The sequence below is a fragment of the Polypterus senegalus genome, chromosome 11 (genome assembly GCF_016835505.1).
Source record: "Polypterus senegalus isolate Bchr_013 chromosome 11, ASM1683550v1, whole genome shotgun sequence".
NCBI classification, from domain to species: domain Eukaryota; kingdom Metazoa; phylum Chordata; class Cladistia; order Polypteriformes; family Polypteridae; genus Polypterus; species Polypterus senegalus.
In genome coordinates, this window is record NC_053164.1 from 63,682,096 (window position 1) to 63,700,808 (window position 18,713).

Below are 18,713 nucleotides of genomic sequence, written 5' to 3' on the forward strand. Positions count from 1 at the left end.
ATGAGGATGGTGTAATAAAACGCCAGTGCTGCTCTGCAAAAAATGAAATTACAAAGAAAACAGAAATACAAAGCATTTTAATTATTCATAATTTCATAATCAGGACCTTTAAAAACCCAGATTGGATATAATCAGTAAGAATGAAGCCTTAAAGAAGTGTAGGAAGTAAACGAATGAACGAAATCTTCACCTGCTTTGTTCCCTGCGCTGGTGGGTACTGCCAGCATCTCCCAGCAGTTGGCGCTGTTCTGCACAAGTTCAATAAGTCGTAAGCTCGCCTCAGTAATGTCCCACATCGGGGCGGTCAATTTTGATTTAAGGAGGTCCGGAGAGAGAACATTTCCTCCTGCACAGGTCCGCAGCATGTTTAAGTTGCATTATAAGTTTTACATTACAATTCATTGATGTATTTTGAAGTAGCATTACCGTTGTATCAACATCTGCACGGCGTGAAGTCAATGACTCAAATCAAACGAAGAAAGTGCGATGCCATTTCAATCATATATTTATTTTCAGTGCAACTCTGGAGGGCTACATACAATAAAATAAGAAAAAAATAAGTCACAGTAAAAGTAAAAGCAAGGTAACTGACGTTCAACTGAGAATTATAAATAAGAAGTCCTTTCATAATAATAATAATAACACGCGTTAACAAAAAAAAGACTTGACCTCATATAAAAATACAATCTATAAGAGTTTTTAATATGTGCACAACTGACCGGGCATAACCAGTGTCACACTAAATCTGATCATCTTTAAATAAATGAACGTATTCTGTCCTTCGTATCCCACTGCCTACTTTCTCTCGTTCAGTGAGACAAGTGAGCTCTTGCTAAATCTGGGCTGGCAGTGCCATCCTCATGCACGTGTGGAGATCCTCATCACTGAATGGTGTTTTTTTTTTTGTGACGTCCCAAAATCCGCGCATCTCTGAGGGAAGACTCGTTAGCGAGTTGTTGGCCAGTAAACGAATGTGTTCAAATCCTCGTTGACCGATCGTTAGTTGGCTTTAAGATCGCTTGTTTTCTGAAGCCTAACTGGCGAATTTAGTGGGTAACTTTTCTCAAATGTCATTTTCTGCTTCGTTTCATTGTGGTGTTTCCCATTCCCGCTTTTAACCACTGCCACTGTCTCAGAGCAGATGGGACTCAGCGGTTTTGAGCTTCCTTCGGGAAGTATGAACATAAACGCCTCGGTCCATTCCGGATTAAAAGTCCAGCACATTGACTCGCTATTTCGTCGCGTTTCTCTCTCTTGTCTTCTCACTCCTGAATATTTTTCTCTCACAAGAGTGCCAGCTGTTTTCACTCAGAACGCAGGTTTCGCGCTCCTCTATTCAGTGAAGGCCCGCCCTTCTCTGCCTGTGATTGGCTGATGTTCTTGCCGTCACTTTGACCAATCTCAGTCTTCATGCTTAAACCCAACCAACTGGAACCCACGAAGGCAACAAGTCCTGGCCAATCAGAGACACGTAGGCGGTCCCTTTCACTGAGTAGCGATGTAGAAACACCGTCAGGAAGAGTCGCCGGTAAAAATGTAATCTCCGCCAAAACTAAATCAGACTCAATGATACGTCGGGGTCCGGAGAGAACAGAGTGTGGGTCCAGACCTGGACCGCCAATTAGTGCATGTGTATAGCAACGGAGTCATGGTAATCTTGATATGTGCAATGCAATTTTTAATTTAGAAAAATGTTTTTTTGGGGGGAGGGGGGGTGTAGATGACCTTTTTGTTTTGTGCCTGGTGTCACTCGCCTGTTTCCTTCCTGCAGGCAAATGGCTACGTCATATGCATTTTTGATCGTTTGGAGCGGACGGTGACACTTTCGGAAACGATGTGAAAAACGCAATAGTGTGGAGGCGGCCTAGGATTGAGTTTGCAGTTTTGTGACAACTGGTATTCCCTGGTTGTAGTGTAGGACAAAATAATCAGTTGATTGATCTTTAGCTTGTTCGGTTTTTATGGCATTACTCTATGGAGTAAGATTTACTCCATATTATTCAGCTGACATTTTATATCCCCTCGTGCTAATGCATTTGTCAAACGCAGCGTCTCCCTAATGGCCGGTTGCCCACGACTGACTCTTCCACCTTTCACGGCTCCTTCCGTGTGGCTCTGATCGGCTCTCACTTCCCGAGATCGCCAGCTGCGACGAGATTTAAAAGCGGAGCGGCTCGAATCACGGCTGGCTGCTTTACCCTTCGGCACCTGTCGCGCACGCGCAGAATGGCCCCTCCCCGTCTGACAGTTGCTCTCACTCCCTCTCCCAGACTCCGCCCCTCGTGACGGGGTTTCTTCCCCCCGCTCCACCAGATTTGTCGCGCCAAAACCCTCCGCGATTACCTGTGACATAAGTCCATCTTTCTAATTTGAAAACGCAATACAAATATTTCCTGTTGGCCACCATTATCCGATAATAAATCACAAAAACCCGATGTTCGTGCTTCGGTAAAGCCGTCAGCCATCCATCTAACCGATCGGGCTAAAACCGGCTTTACAATGGAATCACAGTGTGCACCGTCGGGTGCCGCAGTGGTTACCGCTTGGCATCAGGACCCTCACCCGGTCGTCGTATGTGTGACGTCTACATCCCCTCAGACGCGCGCACTCGGTGAACTGGCGATCGTAAACCAGGTGCGCGCGCGTGAGCGGACAGGGCGTCCCGTCCAGGGCAGCTTTCAGAATGGCAGTTCACCTTCGCCGTTGAACGCAATGCCGTGGCCCAACATTGGAGGGACTCGCACGGGATATGACCTTATGTGTGTTAATGTTGACAATCATAAAATAAACTAAAAAGTAAACTGCGAATGGGAACATGTGAACGGATTCATACACACGCGCGCGAACTCTGAGTGACACACGCCTGTCACCTTCACTCATCAGGATACACGGGCTTCGTATCGACGGTCATATTGCCAAGTCTTGTGTATTTATTTACTTCCAGTGCTCTGAAATATTCCTCCATGCGACTCTCCTTTGGACGTAACAGAAGCTAAAAAAAATGGAGAGAAAGAAACGGAACTTTGTGCTTGGCAAGTTGCTAAGTAACCCGAGTCACGTGATGAAACCCAAACTTGTCCGCTAAAAGGCGCCAAACTGCAGGGCGATCAGAGCGCAGCCTCCACTTCATGGCGCCTTTCACTGACTGCCGTGAGAAGTTCTCGGGTGAGTTCACGTGAAGACACAGCTTTGTTTAAACAGAAATCACTTCGGAACGGACTAACAGAGATGTGGCGCCCAGCTCCAGCTGTGCATGAAGTCATTCATTGTTGAACTCGTTTCTCATCACGTTGAAGGACACAAATAACATTTTTAAAGTTTGCGGCATATAAATGCAATACCAATACACATACTTTACATATATTAAACACACACACACACACTCGGTGCAGTGCCTACAGTGCCAGTGAGCGCTCACTTCTTCTCCTGCGCTGCTGCTGTCGCCACCTGCTGGCGGGGCGCCTTTTAACGGTGAACAGGCTAAGAACGCCGGGCTCGGACTTGAAAATGAATCTTAAAATAACCAGCCGGTGTTTTATGTTATGGAGCGTTTCTGCCAATTGTGAAGCACCTTCCCGGGTGCTGAAAATGTCCATTTATTTTGTTCAGGTGGCCCCTTAGACAAGCTCAGGGTCACACCGGCCAAAGTGGGCAGTCGGGCCTTGGCATTGACAAATCCGTTAAAAGGTCGCAGAGAGGCTGATGGCCCATACCCGGTATCGCTGCGGGAAGAACGCACGAATGTTCATGAAATTCTTCTCGTGCTTAAGTCTCCCTGAAAATCCATCCATCTATTATCCAACCCGCTATACCTGAACTACAGGGTCACGGGGGTCTGCTGGAGCCAATCCCAGCCAACACAGGGCGCAAGGCAGGAAACAAACCCCGGGCAGGGCGCCAGCCCACCACAGGGCGCGCACACACACACACACGGGACAATTTAGAATCGCCAATGCACCTAACCTGCATGTCTTTGGACTGTGGGAGGAAACCCATACAGACATGTGGAGAACATGCAAACTCCACGCAGGGAGGAACCGGGAAGCGAACCCAGGTCTACTAACTGCGAGGTAGCAGCGCTACCCACTGCGCCACCGTACCGCCCCTCCCTGAAAATCTACGCTGCTGAATCTGAGATGAAGGAACCAAGCCTGGACGGGATGCCAGTCCATCACAGGGTAGCCCCCCCTCCTCAATTGGAGTCGGCAGTTAACCAGATCTGCACGCCTTTGGAGTGGCCGGCGGAGAACCGACAGGGAGAACGTGCGAAGTCCACCCGTGAAGCAGGGCGGCGCCAGTACGGGGACTCATTGGCCCACCCACTTTTCTCATTGGTCAGCCCTGCGTTGTAGCTTAGCTTGTTAGCCTGTACTGCATGCCTGCATTTTAATACACATCGACCTTGACTGAAATACGAGCCGAGTGTCAACTTACACCGCAGCGTCACGCTTATCACGACAGAAGTTCATTTGACTCTTAAAATGGGTTTGCAAAGCGCGTATGTGGGCGTCGTTTACACGGCGCTGGTCTGCAAGTTAAAAAAGGCGTAAAAAATGAGAGTGACGTCACATGTTACCAATCGTAGCCCTCAAAGCTTGTGACGTTAGCTAGGGGGCGGGCTCTACTGGAGTCACTCTTGGGCTGTGTGTGGTCGGAGGGAAATGTGAGCGCAGGAAGATCCAGCCAGCCGTCCGTCAAACACCGAAGGATCACGGGCGGCCGGGTCACGGATCTGACGAAGGTCCACGAGCCACCAGCTTCTATGTTCGAGCCGCGCAGCTTTTGCGGAGCTTTGGATAACAGCGCGTGGCTGAAATGCGCGATGTCACAAGAGGCGATGCTGGCGTTTTGTAACAGTGCAGATGAGGAGGACACAGACACGCGTGTACATAAATCAGGAGGAATGGCAAACGTGGAGTGCGACTGCTCGCCGTTCCATGATGATATAGCTGTCAAAAATGATAACGGATATTGATTATTGGGGCGTTTGCGCCTTGGGATGGACTGGTGTGCCTTACGTGTATTCAAAAGGCAGGCAGTTAGTTTATCTTATCCGTTTACAAAAATCATTCACACGTCCAAAACAAATAAATACATAAGGGAATGATCGTTCTGTTTCCTGAGGTGTGACTGGACTTTCAAAATATTTTTTAAATGAACTTCTATTTCACAATAATGAAAGGAGATGGAGAAGCAGCTTAAAAGGTTACAAATTGGAGAAGAAGAAGAAGAAACCCGCACCGTCTGTCACACTGTTAAGACGCTAATTTATGAACCGAAGGTGCGGACTTAAAGTTTCAGGGAGGACAAGAACAAAAAAAAAAAACCTGAAGTTTAAATTCAAGCCACAAACAAACAGACATCGTGGTGATGAAATCAAGACGGGACATCTTATTAATGTCGGTCGGTCTGAAGCTGCTGTTTGAAAACAATGACCTGTAAAAGCTCAAAACTGAGTAAGTGGGACCAATGCGTTCCTTATTGAGGGCACATTTCATTCAAAAAACACAGCCATACACATAATGCACTCACGTATTATACACACACAATATATAAACCAAATAAGTTCTCTCTGGGCTGCACGGTGGCGCAGTGGGTAGTGCTTCGCAGTTAGGAGACCTTCCCGGGTCCTCCCTGCGTGGAGTTTGTATGTTCTGCCCGTTCCTCCCACAGTCCAAAGACATGCAGGTTAGGTGCATTGGAGATTCTAAATTGTCACGTGTGTGTGTGTGTGTGTGTGTGTGCCCGCCCAGCGGAGTTTGTTTCCTGCCTTGCGCCCTGTGTTGTCTGGGATTGGCTCTGTTTCCTCTCTGTTTTTTTTTTTCTCTCTGTTTTTCATCGTGTGCGCCTTAATAAGCTTTGACCACGCCCCCCACACCGCTCGCCCAATCAATACTCTTACTGCGCACGTCACCTCTCTCTCTCTCTCCGTACCCACTTGCCCTTCTTTCATCTCCGTTGCTTACAATGGAGAGGCAGAAAAGCAAATCATCTATTTGAGAACATCGAATTTTAGATCATGACAGAAAAAAGGATAACGAATGTCGAAGAGAAAGAGGAAATGAACAAAAAAGCTGCACATAAATAAAAATCAAGAACAAAGGCAATCATCCAGTAAATGAAAAAGAGAAGAATATCCCGAAGAATATGCGAACGGAAATGCAAAGAAAGCAAAGTTTACGGAATGTCAGTTAGAGGATAAAGTCATTCTTAATATTGTTTTTGACGAGGCGTTAATGGGATTTATTTTTTTATTTACTTTATTACTTTATACTTTCGAGTACGTTTCATTATTCATTGGCATTTAAAATAGTGAACCTCGCAAGTAGCTGATTTTCTGTCTATAATAACTAAGGACCTAACCGTCTTCCTCCTGCACCCCTCATACTCTTTAAATACAATCGCTTTCTCTAACGGAGCAGCACCCGATGCCCTTCAAGCAGTTCAGCTATGAGATGGCGGGTGCCCAGTGCCACCCCCACGAGGCGAGCAGGGGGCGGAGCCCTCTAGTTTATATATAACAACACGTGGCCGGCGCACAGTGAGGAGTACAGGATTCAATCCCCGGGTGTTCCTTATGTGCAGTTTGCACGTTCTCTCTGTGTGCGTGTGCGAGTTTCTTTTGGTTGCTCACGTTTCCTTCCGTAGTCCAAAGACATGCATGTCAGATGGACTGGTGACACTACACTGCCCAGTGTGTGTTTGTTGTCGTGGAAAATATCAAGTGAATAAAGAAGAGCCTTGAACCGACGTTATATTTCAACTCCGGACGCAGACGTCCACGATTTGCACCTACAGGTGGAGTCCCGTATTTTCTTTATAATGCAGCCTGGCTGACTGAAGAAAATGAACAGAGCGCTTCCTGTAATCAGCCGGTTCATTTACATATAATGACGACAACGCAGTTCAAACGCACCAATCAGCACAGAGACACACCCACCTCTGCTATTAAGTGTAGTTCATCAATAAGAGTCATTTATGAACATCTGATGAAAAGAGAATAAGACTTCTGACCGCAAATATAAAACGTTGTCAGAGAAGCAAACAAGCACAGAAGTGAAATGTCACATATGATCTCATTTTTGTGTGCTGGTGCAAACGTCACAATGTCCTAATGAAACAGACAGGCAGCGTCGAGGACATTTTTTCTCTTCCAGTGTCCGTGTGTGTTCATCCTGTCCTGGGGCCTCATGAATAAATGGTGGGTAAGCAGAAAAATGTTGCGTATACTCATTTAGAGATGATCACTGGCTTCTAAGTCAATTTCGATTTCCCCAGAAGGTGTTGAACTGGCACCAGCTTTACAAAGGCAGACTTTGACTAATTGTGCTCTACCTGCTCCTCTGCAAGTTCTGTGCCCTCTCAGATTTTTAGCCACAAGAGCTTTTCAATGTAAACTTGCTGACCGATCGGGTATTTCTCAGTCATCACTGAGTCGCACCATGCCAGCCGTACAGGATGGTATTATCCGCTTGTCATCCAGATATATGAGATATATTTCTTTACACTGTGGTTGAACTCGGAAAGTGCCATCTGCAGCCATGTCCGGTTTTCCCAATGGAATCCACTGCGCACACACATTGGTATTGCAACGGCGCTGGACAAGTTACTTCAGTCAGAGATGAATCAGTAAAAGAATGAGCTGGCATTACATCATCTATAGTGGGAGAGTCTATAAAAATGGCAGATCCACACAGTCGCAGGTGCTTTATCAGCAAAAGGCAAGCAGTCCTTTTAAAACTAGTGAGTCACCTCAAAGAGCAGAGAACTGATCCGTTGTGGCGCTTGGCACGGACGCCACACTATAAAGGTGCCTTCCGAGAATGAATCTGCTTTTGTAAATACGCAGAAAGCATTTCCACTCTATTAATGTCCTGCTCTATAAACACAGCCACAGGGGATGCACAAGCCAGTGTGTTTCTTTGTGCCAGTCCCAAGCCCAGATAAATGGGAAGGGTTGCATCAGGAAGGGCATCCGGTGTAAAATTTTGTCAAATCATTATGCGGACAGGTGATCCGCTGTGGCAACCCCTAATGGGAGAAGCTGAAAGAAGAAGAGGAATGTGCGGCTCTATAGTGCACAGAAAGTGCATTGCAGTGTGCCAGCATGTAGTGAGGTGCATAATGTGGCACACAATCGTGGCTTGCCCGTACCTGAAGAGATGCGTTATGATGAACCTGACCCTGACTCACTGACTATTCTTGAATGGCCCAGCCAGAGCCCCGACTTAAACCCAATGGAGCATCTCTGGAGAGACCTACAAATGGCCGTCCACCAACGTTTACCATCCAACCTGACAGAACTGGAGAGGATCTGCAAGGAGGAATGGCAGAGGATCCCCAAATCCAGGTGTTGTGAAAAACTTGTTGCATCTTTCCCAAGAAGACTCCTGGCTGTATTCGCTCAAAAGGGGGCTTCTACTAAATACTGAGGGTTCAAAGGGTCTGAATACTTAGGACCAGGTGAGATTTCAGTTTTTCTTTTTTAATAAATCTGCAACAATTTCAAAAATTCTTTTTTTTTGTCTGTCAATATGGGGTGCTGTGTGTACATTAATGAGGAAAAAAAATTAATTTAAATGATTTTAGCAAATGGCTACAAAATAACAAAGAGTGAAAAAATTGAAGGGGGTCTGAATACTTTCCGTACCCACTGTATGTGTGTGTGTGTATATAAATATATAGATATTGATTTGCATAATCAAATATGCAAAATTCTGCGAGGCAGAGGTGCATGCGTTAAATGTCACGTTCATTGGGATTTCCAGCACTTATCTAAGGTGGGATCGTGGGGGCAGGGAAGCCCAGACCTCCCTCTCCTCGGCCACCACCTCCAGCTCCTCTGGGAGGACCCCAAGGCGTTTCCGGGTCCAGCCGGGAGATATAATCCCTCCAAAGTGTCCTGGGTCTGCTCCGTGATCTTTTCCCAGTGGGACATGCCCGGAACACCCACCCCAGGGAGGCATCTGGGGGCATCCTGACCAGATGCCCGAACCACCTCAACTGACTTCTCTCAATGCGGAGGAGCAGCGACTCTACTCCGAGTCTCTCCCGGATAAATGAACTCCTCACCCTATCAGTAAAGGAAAGTCCAGCCACCCTGTGGAGAAAACTCATTTCGGCCACTTGTATCCACGATCTTGCTTTTTCAGTCACTACCCAAAGCTCGTGGCCATACACGAGGGTAGGAACGTAGATTGACTTGTAAATTAAGAGCTTTGCCTTACTCTTCACCATGATGGACCGTTGCAGAGCCCACATTACTGCGGATGCCGCACCATTCTGTCTGTCGACCTCCTGCTCCATTCTTCCCTCACTTGTGAACAAGACCCCGCGATACTTGAACTCTCCACTTGAGGCAGTAATGTGTTCCCAACCCGGAGAGAGCATTCCACCCTTTTCCAGCTGAGAACCATGGCCTCGGATTTAGAGGTGCTAACTCTCATCCCCGCCGCTTCATAATCAGCTGCGAACTGCTCCAGTGAGAGCTGGAGGTCAGTGTCCGATGAAGCCAACAGAACCACGTCATCCGCAAATAACAGAGATGAGATTCTGAGGTCATCAAACCAGACCCCCTCCGCTCCTTGGCTGCGCCTAGAAATTCTGTCCATATAACTTATGAACAGAATCGGTGACAAAGGGCAGCCCTGGCAGAGTCCAACCTCAGCAGGAAATGAGTCTGAATTATTACCGGCAATGCGGACCAAGCTCCTGCTCCTCCTATACACGGACTGAATGGCTAGTAACAACAAGCCTTGTACCCCATACTCTCAGAGCACACACCACAGGATGCTTCAAGGGACACGGTCAAATGCCTTCTCCAAATCCACAAAACACATGTGGACTGGTTGGGCAAACTCCCATGCCCCCTCTAGGATCCTGGCCAGGGTGTACTGTAGAGCTGGTCTAGTGTTCCACAGCTGGGACGTAATCCGCATTGTTACTTCTGAATCCGAGATTCGACCAAACTCTCTTCTCCAGCACCCCTGAATAGACCTTACAGGGGAGGCTGAGGAGTGTGATCCTCCTATAGTTGGAGCACATCCTCCAGTCACCCTTCTTAAAAAGGGGGACCACCACCCCGGTTTGCCAATCCAGAGGCACTTCCCCCCTGATGTCCATGCGATGTTGCAGAGACGTGTCAAGCAGGACAGCCCCACAACATCCAGAGCCTTGAGGAACCCAGGGTGACCCTCGTCCACCCCAGGGGCCCCGCTACCTCTGAGCTTTTTAACTACCTCGGGCAGCCAAAGTCCTCCAGCTCTGTTTCCTCTAAGGAAGACATGCTGGTGGGATTGAGAAGATCCTCGAAGTATTCCTTCCACCGGTCAATAACGTCTGCAGTTGAAGTCAGCAGGGCCCCATCTTCACCGTACACAGTGTTGGTGGAGCACCGCTTTCCCTTACTGAAGCGCCTGATGGTTTGCCAGAACCTTCTTGGTGCTGACCGAAAGTCGTTTTCCATGACTTCCCCAAACTCCTCCCATACCCGAGTTTTTGCCTCTGTGACAGCCGATGCCACCACAAGCTTGGCCCGCCAGTACCCCCTCAGATGCCTCAACCTGACCCAATAGGACTCTCTCTTGAGCTTGACGGTCTCTCAAACTTCAGGTGTCCACCACCGGGTTCGTGGATTGCTGCCACGAGAGGCACCGACAATCTTGTGGCAACAGCTCCGTTCTGCTGCTTCGACAATGGGGGCTCGGGACACTCAGGCCTTCAATGGCCTTCGCCTCCCACGGCACGAGGTTGAAGTTCTGCCGGACGCGGCAGTTAAAGATCTTTCTGACCGGTTCCTCCACCAGACATTCCCAGCAGACCCTCATTATACGTTTGGGTCTGCCTGGTCTGTCTGGCAGCCTCTCCTGCCATCTGATCCAACTTACCACCAGGTGGTGATCCGTTGCCAGCTCAGCCCCTTCTCTTCACCCGAGTGTCCAAGACATAAGGTCGCAGATCCGATGACACGATTACAAAGTCGATCATCGAGCTGTGACCTCCGACATTCTGCCGCTAAGTGCACTTATGGACACATGGTGTTCGTTATGGACAATCCATGGCCAGCACAGAAGTCCAACCACTCAACACCACTCGAGTTTAGATCAGGGAGGCCGTTCTTCCCAATCACACCTCTCCAGGTTTCACTGTTGTTGCCGATGAGAGCGTTGAAGTCTTCCAGCAGGACAATAGAGTCCCCAGGAGCTACGCCTCGCAGCGCTTCTTCCAGTAACTCCAAGAAGGCTGGGTACTCTGAACTGTCGTTCGGTGCATAAACGCAAACAACAGTCAGAGTCCTTCTCCCAACTTGAAGGCGCAGAGAAGCATCCCTCTCATCCAATGAGGAGAACCCCAATGTGCAGGCCTCGAGCCGGGGGGCCATAAGCAAGACCACCCCTGCCCGATGCCTCTCACTCACAGCAACTCCAGAGTGGAACAAAGTCCAGCGTCTCTCGAGAGGAATGGCTCCAGGGCCCAGACCGTGCGTAGAGGTGAGCCCGACTACATCTAGCCGGTACCTCTCAACCTCTTGCACCAGTTCAGGCATTTTGAGATAAAATAGTGGCTATTCAACTTCATTCTCATTTATCAAGAATTTTAGAATTGAAGGGTAGATTAGAAATAGGACGATAATTACTGAAATTAGTCGGATCGGCACCAGGCTTTTTCCGTTTTGCGGTTATTGCAGCAGTTTTAAAAGATGAAGGAACAGCACCAGTAGTGAGAGAAGAGGAGTGGATTATAACAGAGATAAGGGGGACCAGAGAGGGGAGGCAGGCTTTGACCAGAAATGTAGGGAGGGGGTCCAGTAAACTTACAGACAAGATTTGAGATTTCTGAGAAAGTAGGAAGCTGAAAAGAGGAAAATGAGTGAGTTGGTGGGTAAAATTCAAATGAAGTGCTGCCCATACTGACCTCCACATAATGATGGCTGATGTCACCACTCTGTGTGTGTGTAGAACTGTGGATCTGACATGCCATGGGGGGGGGACCACAGCGAGTAGTACTGGCTCCCTTCCCGTTTACCCTGATAGAATCCCAAATTTGGTCATCTGCAGCAATCATTCAATGACACAAATCTTAACTGGGTGTATCAGTGGTGGGCAGGACATTAGAGATAGACTTTCCTGTAGGGTGTAAACTGAACCACCTGCAGCTCAACACCAGTAAGACAAAGACTGTAGACTTCAGAAGGGTGATGCCCACTCTGCCCCTGGTTCTCATGCATGGTAACGATTTGGTGGCGACGAGGATATACAAATACCTCGGGACACATCCGAACGACAGGTTGGAGTGAAGTATCAACAGCGAGGCCATCCATGCACAAGAGCAATTGGAGTGGCCTCTATCTTCTGAGAAGGTAATTTGGTGCGTTCAGGCCACCATGCAGTCGTGTGGCAATGGCATTAGTTGCAGGTGATGCCAACAGACTAAACCAACCGATTACAAAAGGCTGGTTCAGTCTTGGCAGCCCTCATCCCTAAAAGCCAAGTTAGAAATCCCACATCATTTCATCCGTTGTCCTGGCAACATGATGCCAACACTAGGCAGCCTGGAAGCTTACCAAGTGGGGTCCTCCAAACTTACCTGTTACCTCTTGTGCCAGCATACATTCTGCAAGCCCTCTAAATGAGTCAGTCTGGACTCACTGGAGGAGGTGACAGAGCAGTGGGGTCACTCCTGGACAAATGACTCTCACCCCCCATAGGAGAAACACCTTCAGGAATGGACCGAGACAACCAAGGAGTGCCAGCTATGCTCAACCAGGCTCTATTGTGAGTCGCCCCCAAGCCAAGGCGGTCCTGTGCCGTCTGTGTGCTGAACTGTAGGAAGGCGACATGGGGTGAGGGTAAACGTCTGGGTAATTTTCCTTCTGGTCGTCCCCTCAGCATTGCACCCCGGCCCCCACGACTCTATATAATAGAGACTGATGGTTGAGGATACGTGAATGCATGCAAAAGAAAGAATTTGGGACACTGCACAAGGATCAGTCTGTTTTAGGTGGTCCCGTTGGCAAATTCTACTGGTTTCCATTTAATTGGGATAGCCCTGAGCAGAATATCTAGGAGGGGGAAGTCAAGTTAAAGTTCGAAAACAGGACAAACTGTTAAGAAAACTGCTCATGTCACGCCATTTGTCAATGGGGTCTCCACCCTTTGTCTCAATGCACTTGCCACCTGCCTGGCAGTGCCATCAGAATAAAAGGTCCTGGCCTAGCGGCCCGCGTTGAAATGTGGGGGCCATGCAATATACCCTAATAGTGACAATTAAAAAAAATCAAAGTAGACACCCAGACAAACAACACTCGATGATGAGAAAGGCTGCAACTGTTTCTGCGTCAGACCCACTGATTAGTCAAGAATAGAAAGGCAGAATGGAAAACCGCATTCAAAATGATCCTCTTTTTAATTAAAATGTATTAATACACTTTTGTAATTTCTTCATTAAACTCCGAAACACAGAAACTGGGAAACAGCAGCTCACTTAATTAGGTCAGGGGTCCACTAAAAAACAGAAGTTGGTTGGAACACAACCTGCAGCCCCAGGGCCAAGTCTTATTATCCACTGCCTTAGGATATCATTACAGTTGTAAATTTGTATTTTAATGAGGTTTAGAATTGTGGCCGCCAGAGAAACACGTCGTTTCCAAAATGCTCAACGCGCGATCTAGGGATGTGAAAGCGAGCCTGTTCATTTGTTAAAGCCTGACGTTTGGGTCTCCCCCGCTAAACTGTTAACGTATGAAGTAGAAAAAGAAATAAAAACGCCGCTGGCTAGTGTGCTTCTCACGCAATCGGGGGAGTAACCCGCCCCTTGGAGTGCCGGCGCCTTCCGCTATCGAGTGACTCGGCCTCGCTCTTCCTACGGAGCATCTCTCGCACTCCTATCCGTTTAACCGGAGCCTTCGTCCAGATGACACACAAAATTTGGGCCACCAAAATGAGACCCCCCGAGGCGATCGATCGCTCGCTCGTCGTTTGGCTCCTCGCTTTTCAATGAACTGATATTTAGTGCCGTGAAACGGTTCAGACTTAACAGCGCAGCGAGAGCAGAGCACTGCAGGCAGGCAAAACACCGCACGGGTCACTCAAGTCACGGCAGCAGATGCGGTCCGATTGGAGGCGTGCATGTCACGTGTTTCCTATGTCAGCCCCGCCCACTGCCTCCTGCGCGCCTGAAGAGTTTGGCGGAGGCGGTCCGATTGGAGGAGTACACGTCACGTGTCTCCCGAGTCAGCCCCGCCCACTGCCTCCCGCTCCTCACACGCGCCTGAAGAGTTTGGCGCTCAGTCGGTTCCGTAGACACAGTCGGCTGTGCTTCTGCTGCGCTTCCTCGGCAAGTTCAATGGCTGCCGGTTTTTAAAGCGACGACCTAACTAAGTGGCTTTTTAATGCGTTGATACTTTCGAGTTATCCCTTTGTACGTCATTATTTGTATGCTGCTAGGCTTTTTTCCCCATACCGGCACCTTCACTTTTGCTTGATTCGTTTTAAATGAAATCTAAGAGGGTTTAGTAGATGGATGGACGGATGACAGTTTTAATTTAAACATCTCCGGCCGTCTGCCCAAATATTTAAACTAAATTCAATTCATATTATTAAACATAAAGATCCATAACAGGGTGTGCCCTTTCTTGCAATATGCCTAAATAAAATATTATTATTAGTAGTAGAACGACTAGAGGCTCTTCATGGGATGTCCGTCCATCACAGGATGTGCCCAGCTGGCGTATACATTTGCCTATTTAGTCTAATATTATAACCATCTCCTGACATGGTATCATCTGTCCATGTGCTTAAAGCTCATTATTACATTTATAACCATCACTGAATGGTTACAAGAGTCCAGCACCACCACAAGGTGTCCCGATTTGTTTACATTATCATTATTATTTTCTACTATTTTAATCGTCGCCAGCTAAGATACCAGCCAATCCCTGGGTATGCCCATCTGTCCTATACGTAAATATCATTAGCATTATTATAACCACCTCTGATTGCCCATCTCTCCACATATTTAAATACAAAAAATCATCATCATCATAAGAATCTCCAGAAAGTATGCCAGTCTGCCAAAGAGCAGGCTCACCCGTCCATATGCCCAATTAGTCTCAATGTCTCTCCTCTATACATATAAAGTCTAATCAGTCCTATAAACCTCTCCAGGAAGGACACCAGTCTATCACAAGGTGTGTCCATCATTACATATATCTGAATAAATAATCATCATCATCATCCTCTTCAGCAAAGATGCCAGTCTGTCATAGAGAAGATTCACCTCTCCATACACATTTAGTCCCAACATCTCCCCTCAAATATAAAGGCATATTATTATTATTATGGGCCTTTTCAGAGAGGTTACCCGTTAGCATAGCCAATGACAAATAAAGTTCTGTCCATCTGTCTCTAGCCGGGATGCCAGGCCATCACAAGGTGCAATAAAAAGCATCATTTCATCATCATCATCATCATTATTATTACACTCTACAGCAGGGATGCCAGTGTGCCACAGAGCAGGTTCACCCATCCATATGCGTTTGCCCATTTAGTCCCAACATCTTCTCTCAAATATAAAGTTGAATTATTATCATTACAGGAATTTTCAGAGAGAAAGAGAGAGATTGCCAGCCTATCACAGATTATGCCCATCTGTTAATATACTTTAATAACATTATCATTGGTATAACCATCACTATCTGTGATGCCAGACCATTACAAGATGTGCACATCTGTCCATTATTTAAATTTTAAAAAATCAGCAACATCATTCTTATTATAAAAATCTGCAGAAGGGATGCCAGTCTGCCGTAGGGCAGGCCCACTGTCCATAGGAGTTTGGCTATTTGGTGCCAATGTCTCTCCTCAAATCTAAATTCTAATTCTTATTATCTCCCACACCAGGTAAGATGCCAGTCCATCACCTGTAGTGCTCACCTGTCCATATGCTTTTGCCCATTTATTAGCAGCCCCCAGGTCTATCTTTGCACTCTCCTCACTTTGTCCTGGCCCACCTTCTGCTCCAGGTACCCCTTGTAATGCCCACATCATGTGCTTCCCAGGAGTGATGTCAGAACCTGCTTGCTGGAGCTCAGCTCACATGTGTTTGGGTGAATGCATGGTCCCCTTCTGGATCTTTAGGTTTAAAGACTGAAGGTTAAATAAATGCATATGGACTGTTGTTGGCGAATATTGGGGTGAACGGTGACCACATTGTGAGCGAGTGCCAATGCCACATGTAGGGTGGTGGGTTCCTGTCAGGATAGCCTCAGCCCCCCCTCTACAATCTTGAGATAAATGGCTTTGAGAAGGAGGGAAGACTCACACGTTTCTTGTTGGACATTTTGAAGACCTTTGTGTCCCACGCTGTTTGAGTCAGTCTGGCCTGAAGGAGGTGCTGACCTGACGCCAATGACGTAATAAAAGTCATCAAGCCCACCACTGCCACACTACCTTTAGGCTTTGAACTCTGGGATCCCCAAACGACATGACCTGTGCCATGACACACCTGACCTGCATCTTGCTAAAAATCTGTCCGAAACGAAAGGTCACAAGGTCCTCTGATTCAGTGTTTCCCGACCGGTGGGTCACGTGAGAATTACCCCCGTTTGTGCTCCCAATTCTTGCTCATTTTAGCAATCACCACTTTTGTGTCATAATAAAAGAACATAAAAAGGTAACACTGGGTCACGACCCACCCTAAAGGTTGAGAATCACGGCTCTAAATGAATCTTTATACATTTCCCAACTAGCCACCTCTCCCCGTCGCTCAGTGCATGTGCTCTTGAACCCTTCACCTTCACCACAGACTCGGCTGCTTTTGCTAAGCAGTACTTGCTGGCCATGCACATTTCCCGTCGGTGTGGTCGTCATTGTAGCCTTGTTACAGGGTGGGCTTGTGTTCCGAGGGGCTGACCCTTACACCATCGTCCCAACTATGCTGCCACTGAGCTACAAAGAGTTGCCATCTCAGGCTGCAGTTACGCCACCACGCTGAGGTGACCCGCTTACAACTGATTTGGTGTAAACCCACCTGGGGTCTTTGGGATTGGATGTGGGTGGCTTTTGGGTGTGGTACAGAATGCCCATCGACGGATTGGACTTTCACTAAAGGGTGTGGCTTCATTATGTGAGTTTTGGGCATCAGTTACCCATTAAAACAAATAAATAATAATAATAATTCTTTACATTTATAGAGCACTTTTCTCACTACTTAAAGCACTCACTACGATGGGAGAGCCTGGGACACGAACCCCTGATCTCCTTATTGTGAGACAGTGAGGTAATTCGGGGGGTGCTAGCTTTGCTACCCATCTAAGACAGGTTGGCATCTAGGTAATCACTGTAGACCTTGGTGGATTCAGGGTTAATGTTTGCAGTATGTTAATTAGTGTTCCCTAACTTGAATTCTCATTTATTTTGACTTTTTTCTCTTTCATCATGTAAAGCACTTTGAGCTGCATTGTTTGTATGAAAATGTGCGACAGAAATAAATGATGTTGTTGCACCATGTTTTGAAATGTGTTTGTATTGCATGTAGTAATAAAACTGATTACATTTCATTCCAACAGATGGCGTATCACAAACATTAGCAATGCGTTCACCAATATAAAATATAAAAAGAGAAAAGCCCTGGATGGACACACACAGGCACGTTACCTTTAATTAAGGTGGACTTTCTTCTGCCTCCATTCTTTAGAGTTTATTTTTGTAAGGAATTTCCAGTTTGGCTTACTCGAGCTAAAAAAAAGAAAAAAAATGCAATGCTGTTTATTACTACAAATTTTAGTGATGAGCCGTCTGTTGGAATGAAAAATGCATTACTGCTGGTCATGTAAGCACGTCAGAGGATCACCTTCCAGGTTTAAACAGAGGTAAGTGATACCAACCGGAGCGTTGTCTCTTCTGTCATCCTCAGCAGCAAGATGATGACAGCCGATGGTACGAGGGACGTTCAAGAAGTTTCCATTTAAAAAAAAAAAAAAACTATTAAGAATTTCAAAAATAAATGACATCACTTTTCTACACAGTCACCTTCCTTTGTGAAGCAATTTTTCTAGTCACATGACACGCTCAGACACAACCAATCACTCCTCCCTCCCACCTTCACGGTTTCCAATGAAAATATAAAAGTGTGTAAAATTTTTGAACGTCCCTCGTAGCTGACCCCACCCTTAATGGCCAGTGGGGCTGTAAAAGAACAAACACCCAGGAGAATGTTATCTCAGATCGGACCCGGACCTCCCGCCGCCCTCGTGAGAGGACTAATAGCTCAATTTAGAATCCCAATCGATTTCAGAGCGTTTTTAACGCCATCAATGCATTCTTTTTGTTTCAAGTTATCGTGTTGGATTAAAAGGGGAGACCCAGCAGGCGCCACAACACTTTCTAGACGAGTGTCCTTCCAAATCGTTCTCATGCATTACAAAACACATTACAACAGATAATGCAGTGCAAAAGAACGCTGAATACGCCAAGGTCACTACGATTACTGACATTTCAACCCGTCTTAGACGGGTAGTGCAGCTACCGTGGAGATCCATTTCACACCCTGCCTGCGCCGTGATCATCGGAACAGGCACTGCGGCCCATGTCGAGCCTTGGCCTGGCCAACAATTTCCTTCCCACCATCCTAATTTTGGGTTAGCACCTCCAGCTCTGGATTACGAGATTGCAAAGGGTGCTGTTTCACGTGGTGGATTCGCCACCTCCTCTCCC